General features: G+C 37.2%; 1 protein-coding gene and 1 non-coding gene across 2 annotated transcripts in view; one reads left to right on the top strand and one right to left on the bottom strand.

Moving 5' to 3' along the window:
- The window catches only part of SAMSN1 (SAM domain, SH3 domain and nuclear localization signals 1), a 132583-nt gene that overhangs the window by 52069 nt on the left and 54010 nt on the right, over nt 1-26504 (bottom strand). The gene's annotated exons all lie outside the window — the stretch shown is intronic.
- Nucleotides 4575-4677, top strand: LOC113604821 (U6 spliceosomal RNA). The gene has a single exon (XR_003426846.1). It is a non-coding gene; the product is annotated as a U6 spliceosomal RNA (small nuclear RNA).

Genomic DNA, 26504 nt, shown 5'->3' with positions numbered 1-26504 from the left:
GGAAATTGCAAAACAGCAGTCTGGGTGCTTTGTTTTTACAAATTACCTTAATGGTCTTAGAAGCCAGGCAGGGCAAAGCAAGGTTGGGACTTTGTGACATACATATTACTATTTCTGCGTCATAGGTTGTGTCAAAATTTTAGAGAAACTGCAATCAAATAACGGTTATTGGGATGTAGATGTTATGAGAAAACAGAGTGCGACTATAAAGAGTTGTTTTGGTAGTTCAACAAATATTTATTGGTGGATTGCTACAACATGAATTATCAAATTCAAATCAGAAAAGAATAGGTAAAAAAAAAATGTGGTCTGATGCCTTTCATTCTGATATCTTGATTGCCTGATGGCCTCTGTCTCTTAGTTCCCTGTCATCAGGTTGAAGACTGAAATTTGTAATGTTTGGATTAATCCTAGTCTATACTTTAAAGACACATATATTTTTTTCAATGGAAGGAGGGTTTCCAAATCTTTTAAAATGGAACAATAATCCCCACACCCCCTTAATGTGTACACCTCCAACATGTGGACTCAGTCACAGTAAATCTAAAGCTTCCATGTGTTACTGGGGCAACCATGACCAAAAGCGATTTAAGTAACTATAACCTAAAATACTCCTGACTATACCTCAAAAGTATTGTTGGAGGGGGACAACAGAGAAACATCTAAGAACTTGAAAAATAAGAGAAGTGAGATTGTTATCATGAAGTACAACTCTGAAGTTCATATTTAATGTAAGATAGAATCCTTATCTTATAGAAAAAATGGATTGTATTCCATGTAGATCTACAGACTTTAGTCACTTAACGATAAAGAAAAGAAGAAGTCAATCATAAAAACACATTAAACTTGATAGTTCTGCTTTTCTTTCTGGCTCCTTGGAGCAGGTTTCTCTTTACAGATGGGGAAGAAAAGTTTATAGAAAGAAGCCCAGTGGGGCTGCTCTGTTCTTGCCTGTTTATGGCTTGCTAGAAGTGGAGATCCTACACTATCATACAAATTCCAACTCTACACAGGATTTCTTGAAGCAAACGCACATATCGATCTGATGATGTTCTTGCAGATCTTTACTCAATAATTTGGTTGGTAGTTTCAAAGTCACATAGCCATATACAACATATTGGGATTGACTTATTCTTACAATATGATGGATAAAACACCTCCTTGTTTACACTCGGGTGTTTATAGAGAAATCGTGATATGGGTATTCCCTCATACCTACAGTGGGGATGAAGGGGAGGGGCGGCTGGGGAGAATGGTGGATTTTCTGTGAATCTTCTACATTTCCTAGCTCTCTGAGGTCATTTACCAGGGTCTCTGGAGTCCCTATTTACTAACCCTTTTCTGTAAGGGACCCACCCCCTTCCCTAAGCTCTTGAAATCCCTTCTGACGTCTTTCTAATTGAAAAGTCTTACAGTGGCTTTTCTGCTTTTCCCAGTGACTTGCTTTATGGAATGATGAAGAGTTTTTGAGGAGATACTTGAAAGAAGAGAAAATTCTGATCCTACTAACAGCACGTGTTAAGAAGCTATAGTAGTTTGTTTTTCTCAGGGAGGCCTGAAATTAAGCATACGTATCCCAAGGATTAATTTTCTTCCAAGAACCCATACGGAATCCATATGAGAAATTCACATTTCACCTATTAATTTCTCCTTGTGATATGATGCCCTGACTGAGTTTTATTACAGAGTTCTCATACCTTCATTAACAGTGATGGGGGTGATGGCCAAACCACTTAGAAGGTGGGAGGAAGTCTTAATTTATTTTGCCCCGCATAGAGAAAGAAGTGTAACAGAGGCAAATATTTGGTAGTACCCACTCAAGCCCCTGGGTTCAAGAAAGAGAGCTTCAGTAAACCTCGAGCATCTTAATTCTCTAACAAGATAATCCATCATGCGGAGATGGATGCATCAAGCAATTTTAGCTGGATTTCATATTTTTTATGAAACTACTATTTTTTTTATTTTTTCTAACTACTTTCTATTTTTTATTTTTATATTTTTTCTAACTACTTCTCTTTATTTTATTTTTATTTTGAGCTCAAAGAGTAACCTTTAAATGATGAGTGAATTCCTTGGGTAGGTCTGCCCACAGGAGGCAAATGTATTGTTCATACGGACATCAAATACCTGAGACACTGCAGTCGTATTTCTTAGTATAAGTTAATGAATTGCTATGCTGATTGATCAGAGTATGTCCCAAAAAAGGATCCACTCTTGGTATGCTCAAACATTATCCTTCCGAGATAGGAGAGCAGCTGGTCAGGCCCTAGAGATCCTGGGAAGTCTCTTGAGAGAGAGCCTGGGCCTGCAACATTATTTCATATTTTAAATTTCCCACAAGATAATTGAGAATCTTATCTCATTATCTCAGTTGTAGAAGAAATAGAGGAATGAGATAAACAAAAAGGACCAATGATCTAAGATGAGTGGGGAACGTAAAGAATCATACAGTAAGAAACTGTCTTGAAAGAGACAAAGAACTTAGATTATATCTGTGCATGGCAAGATGTTGGAAAACAACATAAAAGAAGACTTAGTAAGCAAAAAGTGAGGTGTACCCGTTCCAAAGTGACAAAAATACTTAGGGAAGCTTAGTTTGAGATAAGTGCAAACTGTTCAGATTATTCGATAGATTATAAATATATACTGAGTAGTCACCATTAGTAATGATAAAATAAAATTTCATCTATTTATGATTCAAAGTTATAATAAATACTAATAGAGTAATCTTAGTTTCAAAGTTAAAAATAATGAATATCAGTTTTGAGTGATTATACGGCTGCCATTATGCTGAGTACTTCAGTCATATTTTCCATGTAATCCTCAGAAAATCTCCATAAGCTGCTCTAACGTTGTCAACCTCAACTTCCAGGTGAAGTTAGGTTTGGTGTCCAGTTTGCCTAGCTGGAAGTGGTGGGATCAGGATTTAAACCAAAGCCTCAGCTCATAACCATAATTCTCTATCATAGTTATGCATTGGCATATTTAAAGACTTGCCGTAAAATGGGAGTGATTTCTTTGGGGATTAGGTTCCAAATGGTAAAGGATGTGAAGAAGGTAAGGCTGAGTGGGAGACAGTGTTTCAATCATTATGTTTATAAAATAATTTAAAATCAGTAATTGTGCAACCCATCTAGAACCCTCTTTAATTAAGACAGCACCACAGGGATACCTGCTACCACATTTTCCTTCTCCAACCCAAGCTACCTTGTTTGTGACTCTAAGAATAGTTAAGAGCCCCTCAATGCTATCTTTACTAATAATTTCACACGTGTAAATATCAAGGTAGGAGTACAAATTAGACTCATCCACACTTTATGGAATTACCTATATTCTGAAGTACCCCAAAGATGACTTTTGATACTTTTCATCTATAAACTCATGCTATCCGTGAAGATACTACCAGGAGCACATTTTTTTCCTCCTCGATCTGGAGCAACAGCTCCCAAATTTATGTTTCTAAAATTTATGTATTATTCTCTTAATCTTTGACTCTTAATTTCACCAGTTTCTGCTTGCTTCAAGGTCACATCTAAATTATCGTCATGATTTTCACATTTCTATAATACTTTTCCCTTCAACACACCTAAATACCATTTGAAGTTCTGTAAAAATTTAAAAAAACAAAAAACAAAAAAACAGAAGCTTCCCTGTCTACTTCCAGAATTTCTACTAGTTCTTTTCCTGACTCCCTCTAGTATTAAAAGCATTTTTCTTATTGTGTACATTCATGTTTTTCTGTGATAGGCCCAAACTTTCTTGAGTATTAGACATTACCTGCTGATTCCTATTTTTATCCTTGAGGATTTTGTACTCTTTCACTCCCCAACTCCCTTATAATTGTTTAGTTAAATCAGTAGTCATTATTATTTTGTAAATATTGTCTGTGGCTAACTCAAATTGTGTTTAGTGTTTTATGCTTAAATTTTTTGTCCATTTCTAGAGCTCATGATTACTTTCCTTTTTTTAATAGTTGATTCCCTATGTATAACTATTAATATATCCCAGATAAATGCCCCAACAAATCTATCAACTGATTAGTTTTGAATATTTAAATATAGACGTCATACTTGTAATTTCAAATGCTCACACATCTCAGGTTTATTTTTTTCTCTCTTCCAAAGGGGTCTGGTTATTCTCTAAGTATACATGACTAAGGCTGAAATGGAACTTCTCAATTCTCTCTTGATTTGGATACTCTGTGGCCTGAGTCTCACATCATCGTACTTGTCTATTTTCTCATTTGCGAAAACACACCTCCCAAATGGCAGTGTTCTAGGTCCTTGTAGATCCTTCACATGTGGATGCTATTTTGACCTAAAATTGAATTCTACCCTTATTTTTCCTTAGAATTTAGAAGGACTCTCCATTGTCCTCTAGCCTCCAGAGTTGTTACTGAAAATCTAATGCCATTGTGATTCCTGGTTTATTGCATATGGACTCCCTGTCTCTAACTGTATTTCCCCTTTATGCTTGGTATGTCCTAAAATCTCATATTATGTGCCTTGATATGGGTTATTTTTTCATCCCCTGTACTGTTCATTCAATGGTTCTTTCAAAATGGAAACACATACTCGCTTCAGCAGCAAGTATACTGAAATTGGAACGATACAGAGAAGATTAGCACGGCCCCTGCACAAGGGTGATATGCAAACTCATGAAGCGTTTCAAAATGGAAACACACACCTTCTGGTCTGTGTTTGTTTAATAAATTCTTCATCTCTCTTTGTTCTCTCTTTCTGGTAATCTAATTAATCCAATGTTAGACATCCTGGATTGATATGCATATTCTTTTGTACTTCTCTGTTTCTACTTCTTTTTCTTTGTTTTGTTCTTTTTGTTGTTTTTTTTTTACCTTCTAGGATATTCCATTATTTTTTCTACTAACGACCTAATAAATATTTTTAGCTATAATATTTTATTTTGCCAAAGTTCTTTCTGATTGTTCTTTTTATAACATTCTGTTCTTTTTTATTTTTAATACCGCAGTAAAAATTAATGAAATCAACTGTCATTCAACCATATGGATAATCTTAAAAATATAATATTAAATGAAAAGAAAACATTCCCAAAGGAATTACATATAGTATGATTGTCTTTAAGACACACACACACACACACACACACACACACACTTTAAAAAAAAGGAAAGAGTAAGGAACACAGCCCTGAGTATAATGATTCACTCAGGGGAAGAGTGCAGCATAGACAGATACAGGTTATTTTCGAGGTCTCACCTCTTATTTCCTGGTTATATTTTAATAATAATATATTATTAAAACTAAAGAAAGTGGGTTTTGAAAAACATTCTGTTTTTAATCCTTGATTAGGTAGTAAAACATATTGGGTAAGAGGGTGCACCTTTGTACACAGTAGGCTACCTCATTTCAAATCCTGGCTCTACCTTTAGTAGGATGTCTTTGGAAAGTTCCTTGGCCTTTCTATAAAATGGACTTGGCAGTATTGCATACCTCAGAGAGAATACTGTGACCATTATGTTAGACATTATTATAAAATTAGTACAAAGAAGCATGTGGCATGTACTAGACACTGAGAACTAAATACATACATGAAATATGTTCTTTTTCTGAGGTCATTAATTATCATTAGTTGTTTCCCTTCTGTCCCTTTCTTTATCTTGGTCTCTCTCTGACTTCTTTCTTCTGTCTGCTTTGATCTCTGTCTTTCATCTCTGAGGCATTCTTTAAATGTCTAGCTACCTTTGGCTGTCAGTACATCACTAAGAGCATGGTATGAAAATCGTTATTGGCTCTGTAAATGGGTGGGCTTATGAGGTGACTGGGCAGCGAGGAAGTTTTTTCAGCAGAAGACCCCCAGATGGCAGTCTCTGGAGTTCTATTCTCCGAAAGCATTCAGGTTTGGCAGGTAATAATCATTCTGTGTCCTGGAAGGGCTGTGGGGGAGAGGGAGGAGCTTCCCTGCAGTTCTCAAACGCTGCAGCTTTTGGTGGCTCTTTGGTGTATGCTGCCTCACTGTGCTGAAGCATCCTTTTCTGCAGGTCCTGAGACTGACACTTGCTCCAGTCCTCCATTCACTTGTTGTGGTCCCAAACTCTAGTTGGCATCTCTCCTCACATCTTTTTACCGAGTGTATTTGTTGGTGTGGATTTTCATCTTTTTGATAAACGTATGGAGATAATATACTACATTTAGGCAAAGTCTAGTTGTGCCAACTCTGTTTCTTCACATCTTTATCATCTCTGACTCTCTTCTTTCATTCTGTCCTTTAAAACATTTGCATCTTGGGGCACCTGAGTGGCTCATTCGGTTACGCATCTGACTTGATTTCAAGTCAGGTCGTGATCTCACAATCCTGAGAGATCCTCTCATTAAGCCCTTCATCGAGCCCCGTGTCAGGCCCTGTGCTGGGCATGGAGTCTGCTTAAGATTCTTTCTCTCCCTCTCCCTTTCTCCCCTCACCCATCTCGAAAGAAAGGAAGAAAGAAAGAGAAAGAAAGAAAGAAGAAAGAAAGAAAAAGAAAGAAAGAAGAAAGAAAGAAAGGAAGAAAGAAAGAAGGAAAGAAAGAAAGAAAGAAAGGAAGAAAGAAAGAAAGAAAGATTTGAGTCTCTTTATTTTATTTGCCATGATCCTAATTATATGGAACATACATCTAATTACAAAAAACCAGTCCCTGTCACTACTACTCCTACCTTACGAATTCTAAGGTATACATAGGACATGGCTACTGGTATGACATGGTAGGAAGAAGCCAGGCCACAAACAGGAAGCTTTTCCATGTCAAGTCCACTCTCACATTTAAGTATTTGTGCTCTCTAGACGTTTTCAGATTCTTTTCATAAGTGCAGACATACAGTATCTTATGAAATAGTTTGCCTTTTAATTCTTTATAGACAGTATAAAACAATAATAAAAAAACTTATATTTCATTAAAAAAATCTTCAAAGTAATTTTTACACTAAGACTATAATTCAGTATCACCTGAGTCATATCTCATTAGGCCGAAAGGAAATTCCGACCAAAAACTGACCAAACAAATTGAACTAATTTTGCACAAAAGTGTTTTCTAATGAACTTTTATCTGAACACTGTACACATCACATGTGCTGTTAAAATCCCCTGCTTAATTCGTACTTCTTTCCCCAGAAGTACAAGAGGAAGGTAGACTGTGCTGATCAATAGACCATGATTTCCTGTCTTCACCTACTGAAGAAAAATGCAATTAATAAAATATTGCTGAAGAGATATATATGAGTTCCTTTCCTCAGAAAACCTATTTTTAAACTGGAAGAACGAAGTCATTTCTATTTCCTTTCTCTCTTCACTCATCAGAAAAACTTACAGCCAATTCAAGAGTTACCAGACTGCTTTTCAGACCTTACCATTTGAATCTGCACTAAAACTGTAAAGCTGTAGGAGATAGTAATTGTATACCTTATCTATTTAAATAATTAAAATCCTTTATGTGATCTTCATTCCCTCAACTTTGGCTACAGTATAACATGAAATACTTTAATTGCATGTCAGTTTAATTCTGAAAGAAAAAATAGAATGTGATTGCAGGGGATGTTTTTAATATAAAAATGTTTACACGGCAAAACCAAGTTTCATAGTGTCATATATATACTTATACACACATCACATACATTTGCATATACGTGTATATATGTGTGTATATATACGTGGTATATATGTGTGTGTGAATGTGTGTGTGTGTGTTCATTTGGATGAAATTCCTTCTTTTCTTCTTAATACAAAGGGTAATGGGAGAGCTTCTTAGGAGAGCAAGTACATTGTAAATAGATACACATTGCTTTCCATGACCCAACCCACATAAAGTAAGGTTTCCATGTAAAGTGTGAAGCCGCAGTGAGGCACGGCTCTTCAGAAACCCCCCTGTATTCTAATTTTAAAGCCTCTGAATTTGTCATTTCTAGGAAAGGAAAGATCAGGTGATCATTTACAGGATTTTACAAGTATGTTACCCACAGCTCAATTCTATTTTCCTTTCAATCAAGAAAATTTTCCACAACTTTTAGGCTATACTTTTGAGAAACGAAAGAAAAGTCTGGTTTCCTTGTCGATCAGTAGTATTAGGTGAGCCAAAGAGCCAAGTTAATATCTGTGCCCAGTAGCCAGAGAAAACGGACAGATGAACTGGAAACTAATATCTGGTTGGAGAGAAAATTGGATTCCCTGTTTATTTTCAATGGCACAGAATTCCAACCACCCAAAGTGGTCCCTACAATAAACATTCTGGTGACTAGTCCTCTGTTGAGCAAGCCTGCCTTGGGGTCTGATTTTCCTCATACCACCCATCCTTGGGGGCCCTGTGGTGTGATGAGAACATATGCCATTTAAGTTTTTTTAGTGTTTATTTTTAAGAGAGAGAGAGAGAAACAGAGTGTGAACAGACAAGGGGTAGAGGGAGACACAAAATCTGTAGCAGTTTCCATACATGCTTGGAGCTGTCAGCAGAGGGCCTGATGTGGGGCTTGAACTCACAAACTGCGAGATTTTGACCTGAGCCAAAGTCGGACACTTAACCGACTGAGCCACTCAGGTGTCCTGAGAACATGTGAACTTTAGAGGACTGATGTAGGTCTGAACTCAGACAAGCTATATAAACTTGGGCCAAACCTTTGATCTCTCAAAGTTTCAATTTCTTCACTGGTAAAAGGGTAAAATAATATTTACTCATAACAGTATTTATATATACATATAAATATGTATACAATTCCCGACACAAAGAAGGTCTTAACAAAGGCTACTTTCATTCTTTCTCCTTCAAGTACAAAGGTAGAAAAGCATGAGATTCTTAGGGATTCAAGCCCCACCCTCATTCTGGGATGTGGTCACAGTGTGTCCCAACTTCCTGGTAACATGTTCAACCTCTGATTTCCAAAGCCCGCGCATGATGTCCTCTCATTGTCACGTGTTATAATGATATTTGAGTATGCTGTTTATCCCCTGCCAACAACCAGGGGAAATTTCTACAGGGGAACTCACTTCTACTTTCACTTAGATTGGGGAATGAACATTTAACTGTGGATTTGCAAATGCACTTAAAACAAATTCCATACTCTTTACCATGACCAGAACATGGGAGTGTTACCCTGAACATCTATGGCCTTTGCCTATCTATGCCACTCTCCTCTCTTCTCTGACCTGGCCATATTTGTCTTCTCTCTGTGTTTGGACACCATTGAATTTGTTTGTTTGTTTGGTTGGTTGGTTACTTCAAAGGCAGAGGCTGGCACAGAGAGAAGCATAGGAAATGTTTGTTGGATGAATGAACAAACTAAACTCTACAGGTTTGCACAGGTTAGGGGCCACCTCCTTGGATTGACGAGTATCAGGATCAAAATCTCAGAATTCATACCCCTAAAAGGACTATGGCAGGCAGAATAATTGTTTAATTAGACATTATGAGAAAAACATCTTGCAAAAAATTTTGAAATATACAGACTATAAACCACTTTATAAAATACTTTCTCCTTTATGGAGAAACACATGAGATAGATATAGCAACATACCTCCTAATGATGATAATGATCTATTGTTGATTTATATAACATCTTTTCCTAAAGTTTGAGCACCTTTTAACATAAATTATCTTACCTAAACAGCTTTCCTATGAAGTACTTATCCTGTTTTTATGCATATGGGAAACTGATTATTTGAATTTCCTCTTCTATCAACTCAACCTCTGATTCCAGAACTTCTAATTCTGAGTTGATGAGCTTTCCTAAAAAACATTCATTGAAATGAAATATCTCCTTACAAGCTGTTGAAAGAAATTATATTGGTCCCATCTCCACTAAAATCTTGGCCCTCGAATTCTCTGAATATTACAGCTTGACTTATCCACTCATCCTGTGGAGAATGTTCTTTCCAAAACTAACACTTCTCCTTTGAAAGAGAGAAGAAACTTTCTTTACATGATAAATATTTAGAGGAAAAATGTGGATGTTGTTTCTAGTCCTTAGTGCAATCAGTAAGTATGTCGTATGGTTCATGCAAAACCAACTTCTTTCTATCAACCAGCAAAGGTCCTATCCACTTCTGAAGATCAGTAGGTGAACAGAAACTACACAGTACCACCTCAAGAAGGTACCAGTTTGGAAACTAGACATCTGTCGCTGGTCTTTAAGTCATTGCAGCTTTGGCCACCATCTTGGAAAACCTTAATATACTTTAAGGCCTTTCCTGTGACTGACTCTTACACTGGTGAGGAGAACTTGGTATAATCTCTCTACCTATTAAGTAGACAGAAAGAAGACTGAGTGGGATTTGAATCCCTCGCAGACATAAGATGTTGTTTTCGTTATTCTCTTACCATTCTTATATTCTAAGATGTTGAGGACAGCCCCTCCTATTTATTTGCTTAAAAAGTATTTATTGAATGACTACCGTGGGCTTGGCATTCTGCCAGATGGGAAGGCCTGGGCACTGCCTTATAAGAATTTACAGTTTAGTGGGACTACAGGCAGACCAAGAGACAATGAGAATCCAATGTAGCACATTCTGTATGTGTGCAAGTTGCAATGTGTGGAGAAAAAAATTGAGAAAAAAATATTGCTAATTTGTGTGGAGAAATAGGGACAAAATTCACCAAGAAAGCAATGTTTGAGGTAATAGTGAGCCAAATAGGAATTTTCTGGGCAGACAAGGAAAAAAGAAACATACTAGCAACGATAAGAGTATATGATAGGATCAGAGGCATGAGAGTGTTTATCCTGGAGTGGACGTGAGGAGTAATTTCTTACAGCCAGTGTGTACGGTAAACAAAGAGAAAGACAGATGATGGGGCTGGCAGATGGTTTAAAGCCAGACCATGAATGGTTTGGAGGACATGTGTTATGGGTTGAATTGTATCTTCCCCCAACAAGCAACATTGTAATCTACACCCCCAGTACCTCAAAATGTGACCTTATTTGGAAATGGGGTTGCTGCAGATATAGCTGGTTAATCTGAAAACTGGAATAGGGTAAGCTCTTAGTCCAATATGGCCAGTGTCCTTAAAAGAAGAGGGAGATGTGGACACACACATGCACAGAGCAAAGACTAAGTAAAAACACACACACACACACACACACACACACACACACACACACAGAGGATGGCCATGTGAAAATGAAGGCAGAAATTGGAGTTATTCTGCCACAAGCCAGGGAACACCTGGGGTACGAGAGGCTAGAAGAGTCAAGGAAGAATTCTCCTTTTCTTCTTCTTTTTGCTTAAGTTTACTTATTTATTTTGAAAGAGAGAGAAAGTGGGAGAGGGGCAGAGAAAGAGTAAGAGAGAGAGAGAGACAGACAGAGACAGAGACAGAGAGAGAGAGAATCCCAAGCAGGCTCTGGTTCTGTCAGTGCAAAGACCCACGTGGGACTCAATCTCACAAACTGTGAGATCGTGACCTGAGTTGAAATCAGGAGTTGGATGCTTAACCCGCTGAGTCCCCCAGATGCCCCAGAAGAATCCTTTTCTAAAAGCTTCAGAGACAGCATGGCTGTGTCAACACCTTGATTTGTGGCTTCTAACCTCCAGAATGGTGAGACAGTAAAATATCTATGTTTTAAGCCACCCAGTTGGTGCTGCTTTATTATGGCAGCCTTGGAAACTAATACGCCATACTAAAGAGTATAGATTTCAATATAATGAGAGGATACATTTGTATGGGGTGGGAATTACTGAAGAACTATTGCCGAAACAAGAGAGTGACCCAACCAGATGTGTGTTAGATAGAAAGCTCTGGCTGAAATGTGGAGCGTAGACTGGAGAAGAGGAATGGAGAAAATCTGCAAAATCTCCAAAGCTTCTTGACCACTATACTTAGGATTGCCTCATCTACGAAACAAACAAAAAGGATGGAGAAAAGGTCACTCTTCTTCTCTTAGTTTGGTTCAAAATGTTACAGCGAAGCTCTCCTCTCTGTATAATGTTACCTGGATAAGGAAGTGGCACACTTTGAAATTCATCCTGCCAGACTACCTTGTTTAGTGATGGGAAGGTCACAATGAAAAATGATAGTAGTACTAACATGATGATACAGACACTTTAAATGATTTTGATATTGATATTTTGATATTGATAAAAAATATAATTCAGTTGAAAATCTCATAACCATGAGATGAATAAAATTAATTTTCCAGTAGCAAGCCATTTGAGTTCCCAGAATGGTTTTCTTTGATCTTTATCTTAATTGGACAAACTGATTTATATCCATATTTTGAAATGTCCATTCCTATGCAAGTAAAAACTTGTGAAGAAACATACACTAAGATCAATACTAGGGATGCTGGAGTACACCTGTTGTTTCTGTTAAGTGTATTTCCTAGAAATATTATGAATTGCAGTGATAATTGGCAAATTTGATACAAACACATGACTTTTTATTTTTATTTTTTTAATTTTTTTTAATGTTTATTTATTTTTGAGACAGAGAGAGACAGAGCATGAACAGGGGAGGGTCAGAGAGAGAGGGACACACAGAATCTGAAGCAGGCTCCAGGCTCTGAGCTGTCAGCACAGAGCTGACGCGGGGCTCGAACTCATGGACCGTGAGATCATGACCTGAGCCAAAGTCGGACACTTAACCGACTGAGCCACCCAGGCGCCCCAACAAATGACTTTTTAATTGGAGTAGGTGGCATTCAAACCTCTGACACTTCTAAGGCTATATACCCTTTAGCTATTTCTAATCTTAAATGGTTTAAATAGATCCTATTATAAATACAGAAGGTTTGAGTATGTTTTCAGTATTTCAAGCAATGTAAATGCACACACACACACACTTTACAAGTGATACATCTTTACCAAAGGGATAGAATTCACTAGAGAGCAAGAAGACACTGTTAAGGCATTCTGATTCACATTCTGCCATTTCATCATAATCTCCTGAGACACATCATGTTGTACTTGCATATATGAGTAAATAATTTGATGAATATAAAACATGTCTCAATAACTTTCATGTACTGAATATGATAATTGGTGTCACAGAAATATTAATTTTAGGGTGCATGGCTGGCTTAGTTGGTATAGCATGTGACTCTTGATCTTGGGGTTGTTGAGTTCAAGCCCCACATTGGGTGTGGAGCTTACTTAAAAATATATATATTAATTTCATAGCATAACCAAACATGTAAAGTACATATGTTTCTGATTGTATTATATTGAAGGAGCAATTTAACATGACTTCCCTTTGTTTTAAACACGAAGTACATAGTATGATAAATTTAAAAATCACGAGATTGTTAAATTAAGACTCTTCCTAAATAAACATAGAACACTTGTGTATGCAACTTAGTATTTGGATGTCTTGAACACTGACATATAAAATTATAATATTCCCTTGGGAAAGTTAAGGCTCAGAAAGATGAAGAGCCTTAAGTTAAGGAAACAGAGATAGCTAATGGCAGCAGTGATCAAGAGCCTGAGTCTTTTCACTTGTGGGACAAATATAGTGCTGTGCCGTTGCCACACGACTTCTTCTTCAGTGATAAGCTGTGGGTACACAAACAACAGGGGGTTCTGTACCTAGTGACTCCTACAAAATTACTTTTTAGAGAAGTTGGAAGCCTTCATCAGTATTGCGCGATAGTTTCTTATTCTGTAAAACACATTTCCTCCAAGGAAAAACAGATCTAGAATATCTGCGAAGGGCTGTGGATAAAAGTGGTAACCTCTCTGTAATTAATATTTGTGCCAGTACCAGTAGTGGTTGAAATACCTAAATAGGGAAAGGCTGAGCAAGTGACACAGGCACAATTAAGAATGGAAGTGAAAGTAAACAAAAAATACCCTGTATCTATATGGGGTGGTCACGTTAGATACATTTACCCACTGGTATTCATTCATTTTTTTCATTCATTTCTCCAAATACATTTTTTAGTGCTTACTATGTACCTAGCACTAGAGAATATCTCCATTAAAGAAAAAAATGTTTCATTTGCATATGTTAGCTGGACTTCAGGAGGAAGAAAATTACTATTTCTGAACCCATGCATTTGCTTTTAAATCAGATAATCTAAAAAGAATTTAGATGCCTCTAAAACACTGATTTGAAAGAAGAGTTATATGGATATATAGACAGAGAAATATTGTTTATAAGTTAAAAAGCCACAATGCCCCATACTCACATATTCAGTCTAATTTGTTATTAAAGTACAGAAGACACAAGAAGAGTGACGTCTTGGAAGAATAAAATGAGCAAATATTTACTGATACCCAGCTATAGGTCACTGTATCTCATTTAATCTTAACAACTGTTAAGATTATATTATATTATATTATATTATATTATATTAATTATATTATAAACTGCTATTATCTCTTCACTTATAAAGAGGAACCTGAGGCACAAAACAGCTAACTCACCTAAAGTCAAAAGGCTAACAAGGAGTAGAGATTTGAACGCAGGCATGACTGACTCCACTGTACTACACAGCCAAACCCTTTATGCAAAATAAAACTCGAAGCAAATTAAGGGAGAAGATTGCCCGCCGAAAGCAACACCTGTCATTTCTTTGGTAGTTAGCTGTGCATATAAAACTTGGTTTTATAACTACAGAATGGGCCACCTCCTCACCTTTGTCCTCTGTCCCTTCTGGTCTATTTCCTTTCCCTACTTTCTATTTTGCACTTCTTTTCCTGGGCCTTGCTACACTACCCCTTCCTCCTAAGACCCCAGTGGAGTATTTTTCAGGATCAGTTACAGAAGGAAATTGAAGGCAGAGCACGGTAAGCTCAAAATCGAGCCAGGAGAAGTTGAAGAAGCACAAACTCACCATTTGGCGCGCAGGCTTCCAAGGGATTTAAATGCAACTGGAGACATTACTGAAATTGAGCAGAAGTGAGGGGAGAAAAACAGAAGGGATGCACCACGAGGCATGGAAAGCTAACAAGAAAACACATTTTACTCTATGTGTATCCTACAGAAGTCTTCAAAGATGTATTCAAAGTATCCCCAACTATTGACCCTCTATTGACCATATTGACATTTACACCAGCAGCCATACTGAGAAATTTAGAGACAGTATTAAAGTTCAAAAGCAAGTAAAGAGCTCAACAAAATGTCTCATTTACCTCTAAATTTATAATTTTCACAATGGTGTTGAGATGCAGCTTTCTAAAATATGCGTTTGTTCCATTTTAACATTGGTTCTTGGGGTTTGGGGTAACCATCTATATGTCAGGCAGAGAGCTAAATAAGAACCTTCACATAAAATATCTCTTACCATTTTAGCAATAAGTCTGGGAGAAGGGCTATATTTTGCCCACCATGCAGAAGAAGCAACCGGGGATCAGACAGTAATGTGACTGTGTATGCCATGGATTCCAAATTTAACCTCAAGATTCCTTCCATTAATGTCTAATGCCTTCCCCTTATCCCATGCTATAAAACTTCTAAGTACAAGGCTAGCCACACTAAAAATGCAAAAATTTTCTATGGATACTAGGGGTTTAATAAATATTGATGATTGGCTTATGTGTTTAATTTCAAAAGGCAAGCCATTGTAGCATGTCTCCCTGTCAGTGGGGTGGGAAGTGAGGCATATGTCTAGACAATGGAAAGAACGGAGACATACCATAATTTATTCACTTCCAATTACATATGCGCAGACTGACTTTTTAATTAGTCTTATTTTTGTTACTGATAAGGATATAACCTAGCTGTTCTAATAATTTTCCCAGTTACAAAGGTCAGACTATTGCTTTGGTTGACAACTCATTGGCAGCAACCACATTTGCACTGCGGTTCCTTTGGTTGACTTTAAATTCAATTGTATTTTAGTCAAAGGAGACTTTTCTCCACTTTCATCAGAACTGAATTAATGCACAATAAATACAGCCATCAAATTTACTAATTGTGGTGAATATGGATATTCAAGGGGTGCAGACTGTCAGGAAAAGCACATTACAGAAGCTAAGTACTCAGTTTCAAAAAGCCTTTTAACATAAATATTTCAAAATCATCAGTTTTGTTACCATTTAACACCAATGATTCTCATTTCCCACAACCTATTCTGACATTTAAAGGAACATTATAAAAAAAGAAAAACCCTATTGAATCATATACGACTACCATCATATAATGCCACTTACAATCTACGGGTTTGGAATAAAGATAAAGACAGAAGAAGGTTGGCCATGGTGAATCAAAGACAACTTTTTTCACATGTTTCTTTTTGAGTTATGTTAATGTTATCTGATGTAAAGAAACACATAATCACATATACATACACACACTGCCTCGATATCCCTTCCAAACCCATCAGCTTGGTTCAAACATTTTAGGACTTAGGGATTAAGACCAAATGAGATTGGAAATACTTACTAAAGTAAGTGGGTTGCATAATAATACTGGACATTTTCTTTAATCCTCTGACAGAAAATGACTTTTGCTCCTCAGTGATTGGGTAGAATTTTGTGTTAGGGGCCTTAGGTCATACAGAAGTGTTGGGAGAGAGTTCCATGACTACTAGAACCATAGGAAGGCTACTCACTAAAACATCCATACGAAGGAGGACTTGGCAGAAAAGAGGATTGAGAAAGGCTACATAGAAAAGAGGCACCCCATAAATTGAAGAAAGTCACAAAAATGACTTGGGCAAATGGTTTTTAATCCAACTTGGATGTTAAGCTCAAAAGAACAGAGCAATGATCCAATTAAGAAAATCAGATTCTACTTACAAAGTTACTAAGGAAAATTATGATTATGTCATAATCAAAGAGTTATTTATATTCAAAAGCATTTTGTAAAATCTGGAAGATGTATGGTAAGTGGTCTGGCAGTTTGTTATATCCTTTATCTGGGGACTTTTCTGCTCTGTGATTTATCAAAAGCCCCAAACACTCTCTGACGGGTTTTAACCAAGTCAGTTTGGAAAGCACAAAACTACTTCTGGGGATTTGTCAGGTGTACCCATTAGAGGCTCTGTATACTTTCATGCAGGGTGATCGTAAGGGCTTTGAGTACTGAGAGTTCCCAAGGGCTGCCTGGTGCATTATGTTCCTGTGTTCTGAGCATGAGGTCCACAAGATGATATGACTATCTTGTAGGAATGGGATTCAGAAGACTTTGACTGAATGTTCAGCTTGGCCCTGGAACAGAACTTGGGTAGAAGTTCCTTAATCCACAGAGCCCTATTGACTCTTTCAGAAAATTGAATTATCTACTTTATATAAACACATATATATTTTTTTTTCAAAAATACTTTCTGGAGAAGTGAAGATTAAATTGGAAAATCAGGGAATCATGAATGGTTTTCTTCTACTCAGAGGTGATTCTCAAACTTTGGTGAGCATAACAGTATCGCCTGTGGAGCTTATTAAAGAATGTCCATCCTAGATATTCTAATTCAGTAAGTCTGGCATAGGTAGACCTTAGTAACGAATGCCTTAGGTGATTCTGATGCCTTTGGTTCATGGAACCACACATTCAGAAACAGTTTTAGAACACAGTATTCTAGCAAAACTGTGAAATAGATATTTTATTTGGAATTATCAGATGTGCTGCAATTCTTTCTTCCAATGTCATTTCTCTCCTTCAAACCTTCAGGTTTCCAAGAGTTTCTGATTCTCATCTAGGATGAGCTCTCTAAGTCCCTCTCAAAAATGACACTATACCAACCTTTCAGATCCAAGCAGCATTGAGTTCTAGTAAGTGTGCAATGACAAGATACTCAAGTTAGAACACTACACTTTGCCTAATTATTTAAAATTGGGTAATAGGTTTTCACCATTTTAACTTTTAAAATGTAAGGCTCTAAGTTTAGGAATATTTTCATGGGAATTAAGTCCTATCCACAAAGATAATGGCTTAATGTAATCTTCAACTGCTATTTATTCCTTCACAAAGTTGATTCATAAATATTTATCCCTGAAAGATCCCTTACTGGTTACCTAGTCTTATCCATTTATTTTACAGCTAAGGAAATTATAACCTATATTATCTGGCGTGTCCTCCAACTCAGAATCTTTGTTCTTCGCAAATGAAGAAGTTTCCCACCTAAGAGAAACCTAATTGAGAACTAAGTCTACACTTAGAAAAATTTCCCCACTGAGTCACGCTTTGCAAGCCAGCGTCGAAAAAGGAACCCAGGGCCTTAAATTATAGTAACAATTTCTTCATATAAATAGGATGCAGGATATTTAGGTTAACTTCCTTCAGAGTATTTAATTCATGGAATGAAAAGGCAAGATCATTGATTCATCTCACAAAGAAATACACTACTCCAACAAAACGAAATTACTCCGAACTCTTTTGACTTCAAGTACTGAAAATGTAGCATTAAAAAGCATTAAAAAGTTACTTTTTGTGAAAAGAGACTATCTGCCACATCCCGTAGTAAAATCTGAATACCTTTTGGGTAATTGCTGCTTTGAGTATGTCCCCATTTTCCTTCCACATGTACAGAAAACTTAGAGCTGATGATATTTTTAATCTTAATCCTCATCTGCTGTTATTATAGATTATTTCTGCACTTTTCAAAATGTGTCCTGTTAACCCAGGGCCACACAGCTAGCAAAACTCCCTGGAACTCATGCCTCTAATTCTCTTCTTCAATCCTGTAAAGCTTTGAAAGATATTGATTCTGCAGATGTAAAAAAATTAACTTATCAAAAAATAGCACGCATAAAATGGGAACAGGCCAAAGAAACCCTAAGAATATTGTTTTAACTGGAAGTTGTACCATTAACTGCTACAACTTACTGTATTCCTGTTATGGCTTTTTGCGATATATTTATCATTGTGTGGGAGCAGTTTAATCTACTCCATACAGAGAGCAGTAGGAGCTCTCAGGGGCTTCAAAATATGATGGCTCTCACCACAAACAACTAATCTAAATTTCTTGCAGGTGGCAGGTCTAACTTTTTTTTTTTCTAAAAGGAAATAACCCTTCTCTAAAAGTCAAATTTGTTTTTAAAGCTGCGGTGTCTTTAACCACTTCTTTTTCCAGTTTTTCAGGTGACACCTTGTCATGACTTACGGTGGGTTGCATCAATCATTCTGGGTTCTTACAGAAAATATTTTGTGGTGGTGACTATCACATGCGAGAAACTAAGTGCCCTTTGTGGGTGACTGCGCAGGTACCTCTGATTTCTTGCCAAATCATTCAGAATGCCGCAAATCCATTAAATCTCTCCACAGGGAGGAAAAAATTCCCGCATCCTAGAGAGAGAATTTATGAGTTCCTTTCAATCACCACAAATGAAAGCCACCCTTAATATTCATTAGAGATTTTATGGTGGCAATATGCATTATCTATTCGTATGCCCCTCTGAAAGGCCAATTTCCCTTGAAACCTTGCATGGCTCCAAGCCACTCTGTGGAAACAATGGCCTATGTCCAAGTGGAATCAGGGGAAGCAAATGGATGACATTTCCTTATCCGTTGGTAATGATTCCATTAAGTCACTGTGGTGGCTCTGAGCTTCTAAGTTTTAAAAATTAAAGCACAGATTTGGAATGTGCAGTCATGTCACCGTGTCACTTCTCTGCTGTCATCTGTGACCATATGTCCTAAAATGAATGGGGCTTTTCGGTTTGCATCACAAAAAATGACTTTCAAAACCGATGTTTCTTTCCTCTGGAGAAAGGTGTGCACTAGGAACGTAAGTCTACAAGCCTGAGAGCTTTTCATTAATCTCTTCTTCTTTCTACCACCAGAGTTCAAGCCACCGTCATCTTGCATCAATTTTCCCCTTCAATCGAGGTTTCGTCACTATGGAGAGTGATCTTTTAAAAATATAAACTTAAGCCCATATCTCACACCTTCAACAGCTAAGGAACAAACAAACAACAAAAACAGACCCTAAGCCATTGGCTTAAAACACTTCTTGTGTAGCTTCCCAATGTTTTTAAGGGACAGACAACAAAACTTAGGATAACCTATCAAACCATAAGTGACTCGTTCCTCAAACTTACCTTGTACCACATCTCCTCGCTCTCTCCCAGCTGTTCTGACCATTATCTCATTCTCCCTAGCTTTGGCTAATTAACCTCCACTGTTTTCATCAGGTTTGAGTTCAGTCATCATTATCCCTGTAAGTTTTCCCTGACTTCTTGACTAGATCCAATCTGCTTCTTGTAGGCCTCCACAGAACCACAGAGCTCTCCTAGCTCTCATCAAAGGTCTCATTTCATCCTTATTTGTGTGATTATGTCTTTGTTTGTCTCTTCTTGGACTGTGAGGTCCATAGTGCCTGTTTCTGCCCAACAGTTTATCCTCTCTAATGTAAATATTCCGAAACAATGTAAATATTCCAAAAACAAATTTGTTCAGTGAATGAGTAAATGACTTCTTGAACATCATTCATTTTCTGCCCTGGCTGAAAATCCCTTTTTACGAATGAGATGTGGGCTTCAGTTTGGGCTGGGCTTAAGATGAGCTGCAATAAGGCCATATTTCTAATCCAATTATTTATCAGCATAGTTATATTTAATAGCTAGGAACCATGAGACCTTACACTGATCACAAAGATCTTACACTGAATGCTCATATGGGTTTTTAGAATGAATTCAACCAGTTGCTTTACAACTTCCTAGGAAGGAGAGAGAGCATCAATTTCTTGCCTTCATTTTTCATTCTCTTCTTTAAAAAAGGTGAGTTATGCCTGAGAGTTATAGTCTGGCTGTGAAATAAATATCATAAAATGCATATGTGATATGGCTATGATAAATACAGGAAAGGAGCCTTGAAAGGCTAAAATAATTTTACATAAGTAACATGCTGCTAATACAGTGATAATTTGAGGAGTCCAGAAAGGGCAGTGGTCAGCCCAGCACATACACCCCCAGCCCCACCTTCTTTTTGTCTGCATGCTTCAGAGAATCACAAGCATGAAGATACTAGAGGAACCCCAGGAAGCTAAAAGCAGAGCCTCACCCTACACATACTGTGTATATTTGAGCTAGGCAGTTCTGGCTTTCTTATCCCCAGGGAGAAAATCGGGCAAACTGTGTAAAAAAAAATCTTAAAAATAAGTGAAAACTAGTAATGTACATTTAATACAACATTGTCTCATATGATATGATGTTGCAGGGAATTATTGATGGTGAGATGCTAATGCAAAGTACGTGTCTTAGTCATCTTTGTGGCCCCACAACCCAGCACAATACCAGATGTCTTAGACGTTATGTTGTGTTCATTGAGTGAAGGATAATTATAAATGCAGAATTGTAAATTATAATTAAATAGTAATAATTTCCACTAAAAATAGTAGCCTTTCTTCATTAAGTTCCAACTGGGTATCAGGTACAGTTAAACACTTTATGGGCAATTCACAAAGAAATCTTCGTTATGTCTATTTAATAGATAAGAAACTGAAACTCAGAGAAATCAACTGGCTTAGTCACACAGTAGGCAATGAGGCTACGATTTGAAGACCAAGCTTATTTGGCTCCAACATTCATGGAATTTCTACTCTGTATCCTTCCCCTTTACAGGCATATTTATTTCCCTTTCTGATGAAAAATAAAAACTACTTAAAGACAACTTAGTTGTAGGAAAAGTCTGGACTGAGACTTAGGAGGCTGATGTTTAGTATCTGCCATCATCTGCTGTGGAACCTCAGGTAATTCACTTAATCTTTCTTGTGCCTCAATGTCTCCATGTGTAAAATGGCAATAAAGTTTTGCCTAATTCATAGAGCGAGTATAAGATAAAATATGGGAAAAGTTATATTGTACCTTGAAGGCTGAGACTCTATTTATTAAGCTATTAAGCCCCTACCTTGAATTGACACTTTCACATGGATCATTTCATTTTTATACTGCAAGGTAGGAACTAATGTCTTCGTTTTTACAAATGACACAGGTAAGTTGCTAGCCTGGTCTCAAATGCTACAAAGCCATGATCTTTGCAGTAAACTTTTGATTCTTGTAGATTTTAGCTTAAAATCCAGCTTTGCCACCTACTATTACATTGCACAAATTATTTAACCTCTTTGTGCTTCAGATTTTTATCATAAACATGGGGGTAATAACACCACCTTACTGAATCATGACGCCAAGATAGCCTGTATAAAAGCTCCTGAAACACCTTCAAGTGCTAAGTCAACGGAAGCCATGATCATCATTATACTGACATGTCTGCATGGTCAGAGCAAGATCTCAAGGCACACAGTACTCAAGGTGGCACTTAGTGCGTGTGTGTGCGTGTATGTGGTGGGTGATGGTGACTAAAGAGGATGTCTCACTCCAACCCGGCACTCTTTAACCCGCATAGCCCCTGCTTTTCTCCTCCCCTCTACAATCTTACTTAATCACCCACCCATTTTTCAAAGCAGAATTCAGTCCTCTGAAATTATATTCAAAAGGATATTTAGAAGCTGTTTTTTGTGAGTGGCAGAAGCCTTCTTGGCTTCTGAGAATGGAAATGTAGACATTTTGGTCCATGAAGAAGATTTCATGGCTATATCCCAAGGGAAGTCAATATTCATATACACAGTTGCTGGTTCAGAACATGAGGGAGAAAGGAAGTAGCAGGGACAGAGGAAGTGCAGTTGGTCAGGAAAAATAAAAAACCAAAAACCAAAACCCAAACCTAAAATAGCTTATGTAAAAGAAAAAAAATGGTAGAAATAAGGTCAGTAATGGTCATCTGAAGAGTGAGAAAAGAGCTGCTTTTAAAAAGCTGAGAGACGGGCACCTGGGTGGCTCAGTCTGTTAAGTGTCCTACTCTTGGTTTTGGCTCAGGTCATGATCTCACAGTTCATGAGTTCAAGCCCCACATTGGACTCTGCTGACATTCAGAACCTGCTTGGGATCCTCTCTCTCCCCCTCTCTTTGCCCCTCCCCTGCTCTCTCTCTCTCTCTCTCTCTCTCTCTCTTTAAAAATAAATAAATACTTAAAAACTGAGAACAAACTGAGGGTTGATGGGGGGTGGGAGGGTGGGTAGGGTGGGTGATGGGTATTGAGGAGGGCACCTTTTGGGATGAGCACTGGGTGTTGTATGGAAACCAATTTGACAATAAATTTCATATATTGAAAAAAAAATAAAAATAAATAAATAAAGTAAAAAAAAAATTAAACACCTGAGAGAAAATCTACTCACTAATCTTTCTGTATATAGAATTCATCATCCTCGGTGTGTCCTCATAGTCCCAAACATTGAACATAAAATTAAATAAGACCTTAAAAATAATTGTTAGTCCTCCCTCATTCTATAGATGAGGGATTAAGCAAAGATGGAGATTAAGCAATCTGACTCACAGTGATTCTATTAAGTGACAGAGTTGAACTCACATGTGACTCTCCTGGCTTCAACCTGTGCTCCTTTGATGTGTAACATGGCCTCCAACACACCATGCTACACACTCAGAGTATGACTTCGGTCTTTAGCTTGCTTAGCAAAAGTTTGAGTTAAGTACTTCTTTCTCTTCCACAAAAGAAAATCTACCAACATTTAGAGTGCTTTCCAAGGCTCATTATATTATATGCAATGTTCTAATAGTCAGGCTTTACTCTCAAAGGTTGATGTCCAGATTTAGTGATTTCTTTGTTCTTTTGAACCATGCAAAATAATCAGTCTCTAATTAAGAATGTTATTTAGGGGCACCTGGGTGGCTCAGTTGGTTAAACATCTGACTCTCGATTGTGGCTCAGGTCATGATCTCACAGTTGATGATATCAAGCCCCCCAGTGGGTTCTGCACTGACAGCATGAAGTCTGCTCGGGACACTCTCTCTCTCTCTCTCTCTCTCTCTCTCAGCCCCTCCCTCTCCTCTCTGTTTAAAAATAAATGAGTAAACTTAAAAAAAAAAAAAAAGAAAAGAAGGACATTTAGGTCTCCCAAGGCCAGTGAGCATCATTGGATCCTCTCTTCAGATTGATGCTCTTTGTCCTCCTTCCATTTGAAGATCCAGTGAAACAAATTTCAACTTTCTTGTGGAAACCAAAATGTAGTTATAATTGACCATCGTGGATCCCCTTCCATTATCACAAGAGCCATTTCAAATGACAAATATTTTATGATGACTTTAAAAAGATTTTCTTGTGAGGAGTACGAATCAACTTTCTCCCTAATTTGATGCATTTGATAAACAAGCACACAGTGAAAACAAAAACAAAAACAAAAACAAAAACCAAGAGAAAAGTGGGGCAAAACCTTAGGGTGATACATGAAGGAGAAGGATTCTTTGCTTCTGTAACAGTTTTAGAACTAGATCACATGTCTCTTATTCTCACTGATATGCATGAGGTTTGTGTAACCGGGAAAAGCCGTACACCAACCCAAATAATTAGGCTGGTTTTCATTCTACCTTGTTCTGCCTCAAAAGTCTAACTTAGTAATATCTCTGGTTACCCTGGACTTGTAGAATACTACTTCACACAGAGCAATTACATTTTCTCATTTAATATTTTTTTGTTATACATAATTTTATTAGAAAAGACATTCAAAAATTTTATACACACTTACAACTTACTTCCCTCAAACTCAACCTAAAACATTTCCATTAACCTGATACCTTGTACTGTTACAATGTCTCATGATTTGTTTCTTCTATAATCTCTTTTTTTATTAATGGAAAATTTGTTTACATGTCTCACAAGTTCTTTTCCTGGATTGTTTTATATACAATTACTGCAGTGTGTTTTCCATCCTAGTGTATTTTCACACCAAGGATTGTGTGATTCTGTTCCTTTTTAACTTTTCCTTTTAACCCATAAACTCTCATTATAAATATGAAATAGTAGATTGGCTACCCCACATACACACTTCTAAGCTCATACATTCATAGCCTCACGAGGCACTTAACGAGAATTTGCTAACGAGTGAATGAATCGATGAATGAAGGAAAAAACGAATCAATAAGCTGTTACAGCATCTCCTAGTTTTCACATTCTTCTCTTGGGTAAATGTTAATTCTCCTGCCACCAAACATCATATTGGCTACAGTTAAAAATTTGTCACGTAAAATATTTGTAATTAACTAATTTATTCTTGTTTATTTAGGCTTTTAAAATTATTTTTAGAATCTCAATGCTCAGGTTCATCAATTTCAGTGCAGAGTGTAGTAAATATAGATATTTTTTGGTATTTTGGTATCACATTTTTCTATTTTTCCTTTTGATTTTCTCAGTACAGATTATTTACTTTGCCTTCCCTTTCAAAATTGTCCAAATCTACTCATTGAATCATATTCTCTTTCCATACTACTGTAATTCCAATGTCAGCAGATAAAAGTTAAACGGTTTTTGTTGTCACAGTTGAACACAGGGGCATGAAACTATGAGAAATTATGCATAGATGGTTCATAGCCCACCTCCCTCTGGGTGGATTCGTGAGCAGTCTTCTTTGCCTGCGTTATTCAGTGGGACCACAGAGACTTTTTGGTAGGAGTCTCACATCACTAACGGACAAAGAAAATAATAGAATCTCTGAAATTAATGCTGCCTTTTTCCCCCCTAAGCCGTGTGTTTCCTTACTCTCTTTTTACTGGTCGTCCCAATCTTCATTCCTTTCCATATCCATATTTTTTTCTTCAAAGTGTACACCATGGATTCTTACTTATCCATCAACACTTCTAAACTTCCATACTATTCATCAAATAGGTAGAGAAGAAAGGAAGGACTAAATGGGGAAACAGTATAAATAAAGCTAGGAAGATGGAGAAAAATCAGTCTTTGGCAAAAGGGTGGTATCACCTTGTTGATAGCAGAGTATGTGTGTGAAAGAGATTTGTGGGGTTCTAGTTAAGGGAGATTAGGTGAATGAGTTTGCATTTAATCCTGTAGGTGTTGAGAAGATGTTTAAAGGTTTGCGAGGGGTGCAGTAACATTAGATTTGAGCTTTAGAATCGTTAATCAGGTAGTCAAGTAAATTGATCTGGTAGATTAAACTGGTAGTGACGTGTCATTTTGATTGAAGGAAGTAGACTCTGGTCAGAGACTGGGAGAGATTGCCAAGGCTGAGAAAAGAGAAATTAGACACGCAAAAATAGCATGTACTGGTCACTTTTCTCTCACAGATCAGTTTTCTTGGTCAGTATAAAAACTCTTATACCAACTTAGCAGTGGGTCTGTGCGTCCCAAGATCATTTCCCCTTGTCAATAATTAGAGCATACATTACTTCCCATTTCAACGATTAATTGTAAGACATGTTGTTCCTTTACTTCTCGGCGAGCATCAGCAGACATCCTGTTCCTCTCGCTGAAACAGTTCCATAAAGAAATTTTCCACTATCCATACTTTCTCTTCTGGCACAGTTTTGACAGGTTCTCATAGTACTCCAAGAAGACCTCAGATCTCTACTCTTCTCGTCTTCTTCTTATGTACCTTAAGATGCTTTAAGTAGAACTCTGTTTATTTTCTCACCCTGAGATTCTGTATATAAACTTTACTCATTTTTCTTCGATTTTTATGCAATTCTCACTATTATTTTTCTATCCACACTGCACTTGAATGATCCTGTGCTCTGAGTCTCTGTTCTGTTCCTTCAGGCCTTTACTTTCCTCTTTCCTGAAAGAGCTTCTGTTATTATCACTTTTTAAATATATCATTCTATTTTTA

The sequence above is a fragment of the Acinonyx jubatus genome, chromosome C2 (genome assembly GCF_027475565.1).
Source record: "Acinonyx jubatus isolate Ajub_Pintada_27869175 chromosome C2, VMU_Ajub_asm_v1.0, whole genome shotgun sequence".
Taxonomy (NCBI): domain Eukaryota; kingdom Metazoa; phylum Chordata; class Mammalia; order Carnivora; family Felidae; genus Acinonyx; species Acinonyx jubatus.
This window is presented reverse-complemented; position numbering and strand designations above follow the sequence as displayed.